General features: G+C 34.7%; 1 protein-coding gene across 2 annotated transcripts in view; it reads left to right on the top strand.

The window, feature by feature from the left end:
• LOC26526448 overlaps positions 1-12,951 on the top strand; it is a 69,570-nt gene that overhangs the window by 34,259 nt on the left and 22,360 nt on the right. Inside the window, exon 1 of one of the 2 annotated variants that reach the window (XM_026983577.1) lies at positions 4,998-5,655. The exons of the other annotated variant lie outside the window; for it this stretch is intronic. The gene's annotated coding sequence lies outside the window, so the exon portion shown is untranslated. Of the gene's footprint in view, positions 1-4,997; positions 5,656-12,951 lie in introns of those variants that run through there. 2 annotated transcript variants of the gene reach the window in all.

The raw sequence follows: 12,951 nt of genomic DNA, 5'->3' as shown, positions 1-12,951 counted from the left end.
TATATGTATTGTCTTTGAAAAGTTAAATCCAGATCGGTTAAACAATTTCTTAATAATTAAATACGAATAATAAATATTGGACTACTAAAAAAATGTCTATCAGAAGTAAAAAATTTAAACACGAAAACGCATACGTACATGTTATTTTTGGAAAATGTACGGCAAGCGTGTCTTGCTTTGAATTATTATATAAATTTGTGTCGACATATGTATGTTTTATCATCTGAGTGACTTTTAAAACAACCCTCATTAAATAATACTAAAGAGATCACAAGAATGTGAAAGCTGTTGGATGTACATATACATACTAGTACTCAATTGAGCATCGTCAGTGCCAGTTAACCCCATTTTCTGGAAAAAAAATTGTTCTATAAAAAGTATCAAGAATTTTACTTCAACACTTTAAAAGCGGATAACAACATACAAAAAAAGTGAGATACATTAAAGTGACAACTGTGGAGTGAGGGTCCCCAAACTGACGACTAATTTAAAATAAATTGGGGTAAAACAAATATGCGGTGGAAGAAGAAAGAGTGCAAACTTATAGTCCTCTTTTGGTTGCCAATTTCTATGACAGTAGTCATCTACAATATACCCAAACATTAATTTTTTAAGATGGAAACAATAAATTATTGATTTAACAAGTTAACAAAATTAATAAATAAATTTACGATTATAGTAAACATTCAAAAATGCGTGGTAAATATCGAAGAGTTACCATTTAATTGTCTGTTTTGATTGTTACATATTGGTCAGCTGTAAGCAGTATTTAAATTGCAATTTATTATATTTAGTGCACGATAATTTTTTAGCGCAGCCTGATTTGTATACCCATACCTCGTAGACGAGAAGGGTATACAAGATTTGTTAAAAAGCATGTAACAGGCAGAAGGAAGCGTTTCCGACCATTAAAGTGTATACACGTATATTCGAGAATGGTAGACGAGAAGGGTATACAAGATTTGTTAAAAAGCATGTAACAGACAGAAGGAAGCGTTTCCGACCATATAAAGTGTATACACGTATATTCTTGATCAGGATAAATAGCCAAGTCGAACTGGCCACGTCCGTCTGTCTGTCCGTCTGTGATCGCCTCGATCTCACGAACTATAAAAGCAAGAAAGTTGAGATTAAGCATGCAGATTCCAGAGACATAAACGCAGGGCCGCAGACTTGGATATAGCTTTACAAAGAAGGGATATTTTTCGATATTGTCGTTCTTGGCAATGTTGTCCGTCGTTAGGTCTTCTTCTCATCTTTCCTGCGTGCTGTGTATGTGTATGCAAAAAATTTGTGGATAACCCGATTCCGTGACGGTTGCCATATTGTGCTAAGTATTCGGAGATGCAATATTATTTTGTCACTCAATCATCGAGGACCAGTTGACGAACCTTTATTGACAACTGATAGTCAAACGGCTTGTCATAGCTAGCTTCGGTAGGTTTCAAGGATTTGGCTGTGCTAAGCGCAGACAACCACGTAAATGTTGAAATTTTTTCACATTACTTCCCCCCTGTTTCCTATGAAGTTGGCTATAAAATCCAGACAGTAGTCGTAACAACCGGTGAAGCTGGAGCAACGAGATCTACGTGAATGAGATTGCTATTGAAATGGCACCCTTCATCTGTTCCTTTCAGTATGTGGATACAACCTGCGTGTCAGCACTCAAATCCACGGTACCGATGAGCAGTGTTAAGTCTACTTCGTCATAGCTGCGTATATCAGCAGAGCTAAAATGATCACTTATCATTATCAATTTCCGTTAAAGACTTCGTAGAATTCAACGTCCATTGCTTACAGTTTTCAATACGAAATCTTTCTTTAGGAGCTACTTTTATTATGTATTAGACATAACTCATGTCTTGAACTCGTTATAATTTGATAATTATTGTTGACTATGAATAAATAATTTATGTGTATTCTGATTCAGTTTTGTTCATTATACCCGTCACTCGTGGAGTAAAATTGTATACTAGATTCGTTGAAAAGTATGTAACAGGCAGGAGAATATATATTATATAAAACGAATCCACGGTAATTTATTTAGAAAAAATTATAAATTCTTTATTCAAATAAATGTGCAATCGTGGAAGTGGAGACAATTCACATCTTAAGTATCGAGCGAATGAATTAAATCTAAATCTGGAGTGTGAGTTGAACGCTTAGCAAATCCTTGGTCGACATTGTGTATATGAACTTGAGTGGTTCTCCCCTTTGTTCAAATGGGTTGCGCTCTTTATGAGAGTTGCGCATGGAAAATGACCAGGATTTGTGCTGCGTTACCTATATGGTTGCTTAGCGGGAATAACGAATTCGGCATCGGCGGATGTTTTTGACGCGGCCGAAATTGTTATTGTCACCAAGAGAATGGGGATCTGACTTATGTGTTAGGGTTGTACGTTAAAGAGTGTTGCTGGGCAAATGTATCATTTCATGTATAATCAGTGGCACATATGTACTGTGTGTGTGTGGTGTGTGTGTGTGTGTGTGTGGGTATGGGTAACAAAGTGTTATACTATAGTACATATGCTACTATGTATATATTTTTAATTACACGTGATATTTTTTCATTATTTTTTATATCTTTTAAATTTCTTTAAGTTTGCCAAACAACTTTTTGCCACGCCCACAAACCGGAAAAAGCTGTGACGCCCACACTTTAGAAATAATGTTGTGATATTTTGTAATTTTTTTTATATATTTTCTTATTTTTTATAGATTTCCTAAAAACTTTTTACCACGCCCACAAGCCGCACCAAATTCTCCGCTAGCTGAGTAACGGGTTTTTGATAGTCGGGGAACTAGACTATAACAATCTCTCTGGTCATACCCGCTATTTGTAGAGTAAAAGCTAATTCGTAGAGTATTCACGTTTAAAAAATGTTCTGATATTTTTACATTTTTTTTTATCTTGTAAATTTCTTTAAGTTTGTCAATCAACTTTTTGCCACGCCAACTAGCTGAGAGATTTAAGAGGTGTTTGTTATTTAGCTTTGTATATTTAGTTGAAAAATATTCTTTGTTATTAGGTTCGTTGAGAGAATGTGTTTATGGCTTTTGAAATTCTTGATCAGCATCAATAGCCGAGTCGATCTAGCCATGTCCGTGTCCGTCCGTCTGTCCGATAGAACGCCTCGATCTCAGAAACTACAAAAGCTAGAATGCTGAGATTAAGCATGCAGCTTCCAGAGACATAGACGCAGCGCAAGTTTGTTTCCAAATGTTGCCACGCCCACTCTAATGCCCACAAAGCACAAAAAACTGTCACGCTCACAATTTTGAAAAATGTTTTGATATTTTTGAATATATTTTGTAAATATATATAGATTTGCAAAAAATCTTGTTGCCACGCCCACTCCAACGCCCACAAACCGCCTTAAACTGTTACGCCCACACTATTGAAAGATGTAGTGATATTTTTTCAGTTTTTCATATATCTTGTAAATTTCTACAGATTTGACAAAAAACTTTTTGCTACGCCCAATACTACTCCCACAACTCTCACGCCAACACTTTAAAAAAACAGTTTAAAAAATTTTTCATTTTATTATTTTTTTCCCACTTTTTATTGATATTTCAATTTTGAAATATGTATGTATGAGATTCCAATGCTATCAAAGATAATGCTTCTTCCAAACTGAACGAGTCCGACGTATCCAGTGTCTTCCACCACACAACCTGCTTCTATGCTAAAATCAGAAATCTGAAATCTAATCAGAAAAAATCTTTTTATAAATAAATTTTTATTTTGAGTCTGACGTATCCAGTGTCTTCGACCACACAATCTTTTTTTCTCCTTAATCAGAAAAAATCTTTATGTGGATTTCTTTTCAATTTTTGTCGGCTGTGTTATATATCTGTTGTATGGTCGGGCCCTTCCGACTGGCTGCAATATAATAAAGACTTTTGGGAAAGTTTCATGTTGATAGATTTAAAACTGAGAAGGATATACGGTTGGATAACTCTCTGCACATGAATAAAGATCGGCTAAAAATAAGAAATCAAATATTATGAAACAAGAGAAAAAGATATAGTCCATTTCCTCGACTATCAGTAACGGGTTACTCAGCTAGTGAAATGGCATACGATAGAAAATGGTTTGGGCAGAGAGAACGCAATAGTCGAGTTCCCAGTTATAATATACCCGTTACCCAGCAAGTGAAAGAGCGAATGAGAAATTGTAACATTTTTCTGGCATATCGAAAGAAATTGAAAAAAAAAAATAAAATGAGAAAAAAAAAGAAATGTTTCAAAAGTATGGGCGTGATAGTTTTGGGCGGCTTGTGAACTTTATTCCGATAGAAATGGACAAGACAAATTATCAAATCAAAACATTTTTCAAAAGTGTGGGCTGGTCATTTGTGGGCGTTAGAGTGTGCGTGTCTAAAAGTTTTTTGACAAATCGATAGAAATTTAAAACACTAATAAAAAAATTGTCGGAAACGCTTTCTTTTTCCTGTGACTTACTTTCACAGAATCTAGTATACCCTTACACTCTACAAATAACGGGTAAAAAAATGTAAAGCCTAAGTCAGAAGTAGGGACGTGGTAGCTCTGTGCGACTTGTGAGTGTGGGCAAAATATTTTGGCATACCTATTGAAATTAGCAATATTACAATATTTTTTAATACAAAAAAAAATTAAAAAGTGTGGCGTGACAGATTAGGGGGTATGAAAGGGCGGGGCCAAAGTGTTCTTGGTATACCGATAGGAATTGGCAAGACAAATAATGAAACTGAAGAAATCCAAGCATTGTTCAAAATTGTGGGCGTATCAGTTTTGAGTGGTTTGTGGGTTTTAGATTGGGGGTGCCAAAAAGTTTTTTTACTCAGCTTGTGTAATTGAAAAAGGAAACTTCAAAATTTTTCTATCATATCGATTGAAATACGAAAAAAAAAATATAATATAAAGAAAAATTAAAAAATGTATCGCCAATTTGGGCGTGACAGTTTTTAGCGGTTTGTGGACTTTGAAATGGTTGTGCCAATGTCTAAAACTAACTTGCGCAGCGTCGGCGTCACGAAAATCTGCATGTTGATCTCGACGTTCATACCGACGGACATGACCAGATCGACTCTGCTAGTGACCCTGATCAAGAGTTACTCGTATAAAAATTCTGTCGTTATCGTCGCCAATATGAACTTTAGTAAAAAATTAGGTCCAATCAGTTGCCAATTAAATATCTCAAAACCAGTTTTAAAGGAAACTAAAAATGCCGGTGAAATATATGTATTGTCTTTGAAAAGTTAAATCCAGATCGGTTAAACAATTTCTTAATAATTAAATACGAATAATAAATATTGGACTACTAAAAAAATGTCTATCAGAAGTAAAAAATTTAAACACGAAAACGCATACGTACATGTTATTTTTGGAAAATGTACGGCAAGCGTGTCTTGCTTTGAATTATTATATAAATTTGTGTCGACATATGTATGTTTTATCATCTGAGTGACTTTTAAAACAACCCTCATTAAATAATACTAAAGAGATCACAAGAATGTGAAAGCTGTTGGATGTACATATACATACTAGTACTCAATTGAGCATCGTCAATGCCAGTTAACCCCATTTTCTGGAAAAAAAATTGTTCTATAAAAAGTATCAAGAATTTTACTTCAACACTTTAAAAGCGGATAACAACATACAAAAAAAGTGAGATACATTAAAGTGACAACTGTGGAGTGAGGGTCCCCAAACTGACGACTAATTTAAAATAAATTGGGGTAAAACAAATATGCGGTGGAAGAAGAAAGAGTGCAAACTTATAGTCCTCTTTTGGTTGCCAATTTCTATGACAGTAGTCATCTACAATATACCCAAACATTAATTTTTTAAGATGGAAACAATAAATTATTGATTTAACAAGTTAACAAAATTAATAAATAAATTTACGATTATAGTAAACATTCAAAAATGCGTGGTAAATATCGAAGAGTTACCATTTAATTGTCTGTTTTGATTGTTACATATTGGTCAGCTGTAAGCAGTATTTAAATTGCAATTTATTATATTTAGTGCACGATAATTTTTTAGCGCAGCCTGATTTGTATACCCATACCTCGTAGACGAGAAGGGTATACAAGATTTGTTAAAAAGCATGTAACAGGCAGAAGGAAGCGTTTCCGACCATTAAAGTGTATACACGTATATTCGAGAATGGTAGACGAGAAGGGTATACAAGATTTGTTAAAAAGCATGTAACAGACAGAAGGAAGCGTTTCCGACCATATAAAGTGTATACACGTATATTCTTGATCAGGATAAATAGCCAAGTCGAACTGGCCACGTCCGTCTGTCTGTCCGTCTGTGATCGCCTCGATCTCACGAACTATAAAAGCAAGAAAGTTGAGATTAAGCATGCAGATTCCAGAGACATAAACGCAGGGCCGCAGACTTGGATATAGCTTTACAAAGAAGGGATATTTTTCGATATTGTCGTTCTTGGCAATGTTGTCCGTCGTTAGGTCTTCTTCTCATCTTTCCTGCGTGCTGTGTATGTGTATGCAAAAAATTTGTGGATAACCCGATTCCGTGACGGTTGCCATATTGTGCTAAGTATTCGGAGATGCAATATTATTTTGTCACTCAATCATCGAGGACCAGTTGACGAACCTTTATTGACAACTGATAGTCAAACGGCTTGTCATAGCTAGCTTCGGTAGGTTTCAAGGATTTGGCTGTGCTAAGCGCAGACAACCACGTAAATGTTGAAATTTTTTCACATTACTTCCCCCCTGTTTCCTATGAAGTTGGCTATAAAATCCAGACAGTAGTCGTAACAACCGGTGAAGCTGGAGCAACGAGATCTACGTGAATGAGATTGCTATTGAAATGGCACCCTTCATCTGTTCCTTTCAGTATGTGGATACAACCTGCGTGTCAGCACTCAAATCCACGGTACCGATGAGCAGTGTTAAGTCTACTTCGTCATAGCTGCGTATATCAGCAGAGCTAAAATGATCACTTATCATTATCAATTTCCGTTAAAGACTTCGTAGAATTCAACGTCCATTGCTTACAGTTTTCAATACGAAATCTTTCTTTAGGAGCTACTTTTATTATGTATTAGACATAACTCATGTCTTGAACTCGTTATCATTTGATAATTATTGTTGACTATGAATAAATAATTTATGTGTATTCTGATTCAGTTTTGTTCATTATACCCGTCACTCGTGGAGTAAAATAGTATACTAGATTCGTTGAAAAGTATGTAACAGGCAGGAGAATATATATTATATAAAACGAATCCACGGTAATTTATTTAGAAAAAATTATAAATTCTTTATTCAAATAAATGTGCAATCGTGGAAGGGGAGACAATTCACATCTTAAGTATCGAGCGAATGAATTAAATCTAAATCTGGAGTGTGAGTTGAACGCTTAGCAAATCCTTGGTCGACATTGTGTATATGAACTTGAGTGGTTCTCCTCTTTGTTCAAATGGGTTGCGCTCTTTATGAGAGTTGCGCATGGAAAATTACCAGGATTTGTGCTGCGTTACCTATATGGTTGCTTAGCGGGAATAACGAATTCGGCATCGGCGGATGTTTTTGACGCGGCCGAAATTGTTATTGTCACCAAGAGAATGGGGATCTGACTTATGTGTTAGGGTTGTACGTTAAAGAGTGTTGCTGGGCAATTGTATCATTTCATGTATTATCAGTGGCACATATGTACGGTGTGTGTGTGGTGTGTGTGTGTGTGTGGGTATGGGTAACAAAGTGTTATACTATGGTACATATGCTACTATGTATATATTTTTAATTACACGTGATATTTTTTCATTATTTTTTATATCTTTTAAATTTTTTTAAGTTTGCCAAACAACTTTTTGCCACGCCCACAAACCGGAAAAAGCTGTGACGCCCACACTTTAGAAATAATGTTGTGATATTTTGTAATTTTTTTTATATATTTTCTTATTTTTTATAGATTTCCTAAAAACTTTTTACCACGCCCACAAGCCGCACCAAATTCTCCGCTAGCTGAGTAACGGGTTTTTGATAGTCGGGGAACTAGACTATAACAATCTCTCTGGTCATACCCGCTATTTGTAGAGTAAAAGCTAATTCGTAGAGTATTCACGTTTAAAAAATGTTCTGATATTTTTACATTTTTTTTTATCTTGTAAATTTCTTTAAGTTTGCCAATCAACTTTTTGCCACGCCAACTAGCTGAGTAACGGGTATCTGATAGCCAGGGCTCTCGACTATAGCATTGTCTTGTTTTTTTTTCTATCAGCACCTTCTTTTTATCCAAATTTCTGGAATATGTCCTGCGTGCCATATTATATTCAGTAGATGAAAGAAATGTCTTTTTTTTTGTTGGAGAGATTTAAGAGGTGTTTGTTATTTAGCTTTGTATATTTAGTTGAAAAATATTCTTTGTTATTAGGTTCGTTGAGAGAATGTGTTTATGGCTTTTGAAATTCTTGATCAGCATCAATAGCCGAGTCGATCTAGCCATGTCCGTGTCCGTCCGTCTGTCCGATAGAACGCCTCGATCTCAGAAACTACAAAAGCTAGAATGCTGAGATTAAGCATGCAGCTTCCAGAGACATAGACGCAGCGCAAGTTTGTTTCCAAATGTTGCCACGCCCACTCTAATGCCCACAAAGCACAAAAAACTGTCACGCTCACAATTTTGAAAAATGTTTTGATATTTTTGAATATATTTTGTAAATATATATAGATTTGCAAAAAATCTTGTTGCCACGCCCACTCCAACGCCCACAAACCGCCTTAAACTGTTACGCCCACACTATTGAAAGATGTAGTGATATTTTTTCAGTTTTTCATATATCTTGTAAATTTCTACAGATTTGACAAAAAACTTTTTGCTACGCCCAATACTACTCCCACAACTCTCACGCCCACACTTTAAAAAAACAGTTTAAAATATTTTTCATTTTATTATTTTTTTCCCACTTTTTATTGATATTTCAATTTTGAAATATGTATGTATGAGATTCCAATGCTATCAAAGATAATGCTTCTTCCAAACTGAACGAGTCCGACGTATCCAGTGTCTTCCACCACACAACCTGCTTCTATGCTAAAATCAGAAATCTAAAATCTAATCAGAAAAAATCTTTTTATAAATAAATTTTTATTTTGAGTCTGACGTATCCAATGTCTTCGACCACACAATCTTTTTTTCTCCTTAATCAGAAAAAATCTTTATGTGGATTTCTTTTCAATTTTTGTCGGCTGTGTTATATATCTGTTGTATGGTCGGGCCCTTCCGACTGGCTGCAATATAATAAAGACTTTTGGGAAAGTTTCATGTTGATAGATTTAAAACTGAGAAGGACATACGGTTGGAAAACTCTCTGCACATGAATAAAGATCGGCTAAGAATAAGAAATCAAATATTATGAAACAAGAGAAAAAGATATAGTCCATTTCCTCGACTATCAGTAACGGGTTACTCCGCTAGTGAAATGGCATACGATAGAAAATGGTTTGGGCAGAGAGAACGCAATAGTCGAGTTCCCAGTTATAATATACCCGTTACCCAGCAAGTGAAAGAGCGAATGAGAAATTGTAACATTATTCTGGCATATCGAAAGAAATTGAAAAAAAAAAATAAAATGAGAAAAAAAAAGAAATGTTTCAAAAGTATGGGCGTGATAGTTTTGGGCGGCTTGTGAACTTTATTCCGATAGAAATGGACAAGACAAATTATCAAATCAAAACATTTTTCAAAAGTGTGGGCTGGTCATTTGTGGGCGTTAGAGCGTGCGTGTCTAAAAGTTTTTTGACAAATCGATAGAAATTTAAAACACTAATAAAAAAATTGTCGGAAACGCTTTCCTTTTCCTGTGACTTACTTTCACAGAATCTAGTATACCCTTACACTCTACAAATAACGGGTAAAAAAATGTAAAGCCTAAGTCAGAAGTAGGGACGTGGTAGCTCTGTGCGACTTGTGAGTGTGGGCAAAATATTTTGGCATACCTATTGAAATTAGCAATATTACAATATTTTTTAATACAAAAAAAATTAAAAAGTGTGGCGTGACAGATTAGGGGGTATGAAAGGGCGGGGCCAAAGTGTTCTTGGTATACCGATAGGAATTGGCAAGACAAATAATGAAACTGAAGAAATCCATTGTTCAAAATTGTGGGCGTATCAGTTTTGAGTGGTTTGTGGGTTTTAGATTGGGGGTGCCAAAAAGTTTTTTTACTCAGCTTGTGTAATTGAAAAAGGAAACTTCAAAATTTTTCTATCATATCGATTGAAATACGAAAAAAAAAATATAATATAAAGAAAAATTAAAAAATGTATCGCCAATTTGGGCGTGACAGTTTTTAGCGGTTTGTGGACTTTGAAATGGTTGTGCCAATGTCTAAAACTAAGTTGCGCAGCGTCGGCGTCACGAAAATCTGCATGTTGATCTCGACGTTCATACCGACGGACATGACCAGATCGACTCTGCTTGTGACCCTGATCAAGAGTTACTCGTATAAAAATTCTGTCGTTATCGTCGCCAATATGAACTTTAGTAAAAAATTAGGTCCAATCAGTTGCCAATTAAATATCTCAAAACCAGTTTTAAAGGAAACTAAAAATGCCGGTGAAATATATGTATTGTCTTTGAAAAGTTAAATCCAGATCGGTTAAACAATTTCTTAATAATTAAATACGAATAATAAATATTGGACTACTAAAAAAATGTCTATCAGAAGTAAAAAATTTAAACACGAAAACGCATACGTACATGTTATTTTTGGAAAATGTACGGCAAGCGTGTCTTGCTTTGAATTATTATATAAATTTGTGTCGACATATGTATGTTTTATCATCTGAGTGACTTTTAAAACAACCCTCATTAAATAATACTAAAGAGATCACAAGAATGTCAAAGCTGTTGGATGTACATATACATACTAGTACTCAATTGAGCATCGTCAGTGCCAGTTAACCCCATTTTCTGGAAAAAACAATTTTTCTAAAAAAAGTATCAAGAATTTTACTTCAACACTTTAAAAGCGGATAACAACATACAAAAAAGGCTAAACAATATGGAAAAATTTAAAAACTTTTACTTTTTTAAGAATTTAAGGTAAACAATTAGCGATTAAAGTTTAAAACATTGTATTCTCTTGTTTAACGGAAACGCATCTTAAATTGAATTAAAGTGACAACTGTGGAGTGAGGGTCCCCAAACTGACGATTAATTTAAAATATACATTTAGAATTGGGTTAAAACAAATAAGCGGTGGAAGAAGAAAGAGTGCAAACTTATAGTCCTCTTTTGGTTGCCAATTTCTACGACAGTAATCATCTACAATATACCCAAACATTAATTTTTTAAGATGGAAACAATAAATTATTGATTTAACAAGTTAACAAAATTAATAAATAAATTTACGATTATAGTAAACATTCAAAAATGCGTGGTAAATATCGAAGAGTTACCATTTAATTGTCTGTTTTGATTGTTACATATTGGTCAGCTGTAAGCAGTATTTAAATTGCAATTTATTATATTTAGTGCACTATAATTTTTTAGCGCAGCCTGATTTGTATACCCATACCTCGTAGACGAGAAGGGTATACAAGATTTGTTAAAAAGCATGTAACAGGCAGAAGGAAGTGTTTCCGACCATTAAAGTGTATACACGTATATTCGAGAATGGTAGACGAAAAGGGTATACAAGATTTGTTAGAAAGCATGTAACAGGCAGAAGGAAGCGTTTCCGACCATATAAAGTGTATACACGTATATTCTTGATCAGGATAAATATTATAAATTATAAATTCTTTATTCAAATAAATGTGCAATCGTGGAAGTGGAGACAATTCACATCTTAAGTATCGAACGAATGAATTAAATCTAAATCTGGAGTGTGAGTTGAACGCTTAGCAAATCCTTGGTCGACATTGTATATATGAGCTTGAGTGGTTCTCCTCTTTGTTCAAATGGGTTGCGCTCTTTATGAGAGTTGCGCATGGAAAATGACCAGGATTTGTGCTGCGTTACCTATATGGTTGCTTAGCGGGAATAACGAATTCGGCATCGGCGGATGTTTTTGACGCGGCCGAAATTGTTATTGTCACCAAGAGAATGGGGATCTGACTTATGTGTTAGGGTTGTACGTTAAAGAGTGTTGCTGGGCAAATGTATCATTTCATGTATTATCAGTGGCACATATGTACTGTGTGTGTGTGGTGTGTGTGTGTGTGTGGGTATGGGTAACAAAGTGTTATACTATGGTACATATGCTACTATGTATATATTTTTAATTACACGTGATATTTTTTCATTATTTTTTATATCTTTTAAATTTTTTTAAGTTTGCCAAACAACTTTTTGCCACGCCCACAAACCGGAAAAAGCTGTGACGCCCACACTTTAGAAATTATGTTGTGATATTTTGTAATTTTTTTTATATATTTTCTTATTTTTTATAGATTTCCTAAAATCTTTTTACCACGTCCACAAGCCGCACCAAATTCTCACTCCCACACTTTTAACAATTTTTTTATTTTCCGACCATATAAAGTATATATATTTTTAATTAATTATTTGTTTCACAACTTCTACCGTTATCGTTCGCACTTCCGCTAGCTGAGTAACGGGTATCTGATAGTCGGGGAACTCGACTATAGCATTATGTCTTGTTTTTTTTCTATCCGCACCTTTTTTTTATCCAAATTTCTGGAATATGTCCTGCGTGCCTTATTATATTCAGTAGATTAAAGAAATGTCTTTTTTTTTGTTGGAGAGAGAATCTGTATCATTCGATGCGAGATATTGTCTATGCAATTAGCTGAATCTGACTTTCTAGATGATAGATCAGTAAGGATCAAAAGTTCACTCAAGTGAAGTCTCTACCGCTGAGTCTTCATACCTTTTAGTACGATAGGACTGAGATTTTCCGATTCTGGACAACATTACTATTTAAGTTGTTGGTTGATGGAGTCTAAAGTAGGAAAA

The sequence above is a fragment of the Drosophila erecta genome, unplaced genomic scaffold (genome assembly GCF_003286155.1).
Source record: "Drosophila erecta strain 14021-0224.00,06,07 unplaced genomic scaffold, DereRS2 tig00000389-arrow-arrow-pilon, whole genome shotgun sequence".
Classification (NCBI taxonomy): domain Eukaryota; kingdom Metazoa; phylum Arthropoda; class Insecta; order Diptera; family Drosophilidae; genus Drosophila; species Drosophila erecta.
The sequence above is the reverse complement of the archived record's forward strand: the minus strand, read 5'-3'. Positions and strand labels throughout refer to the sequence as shown.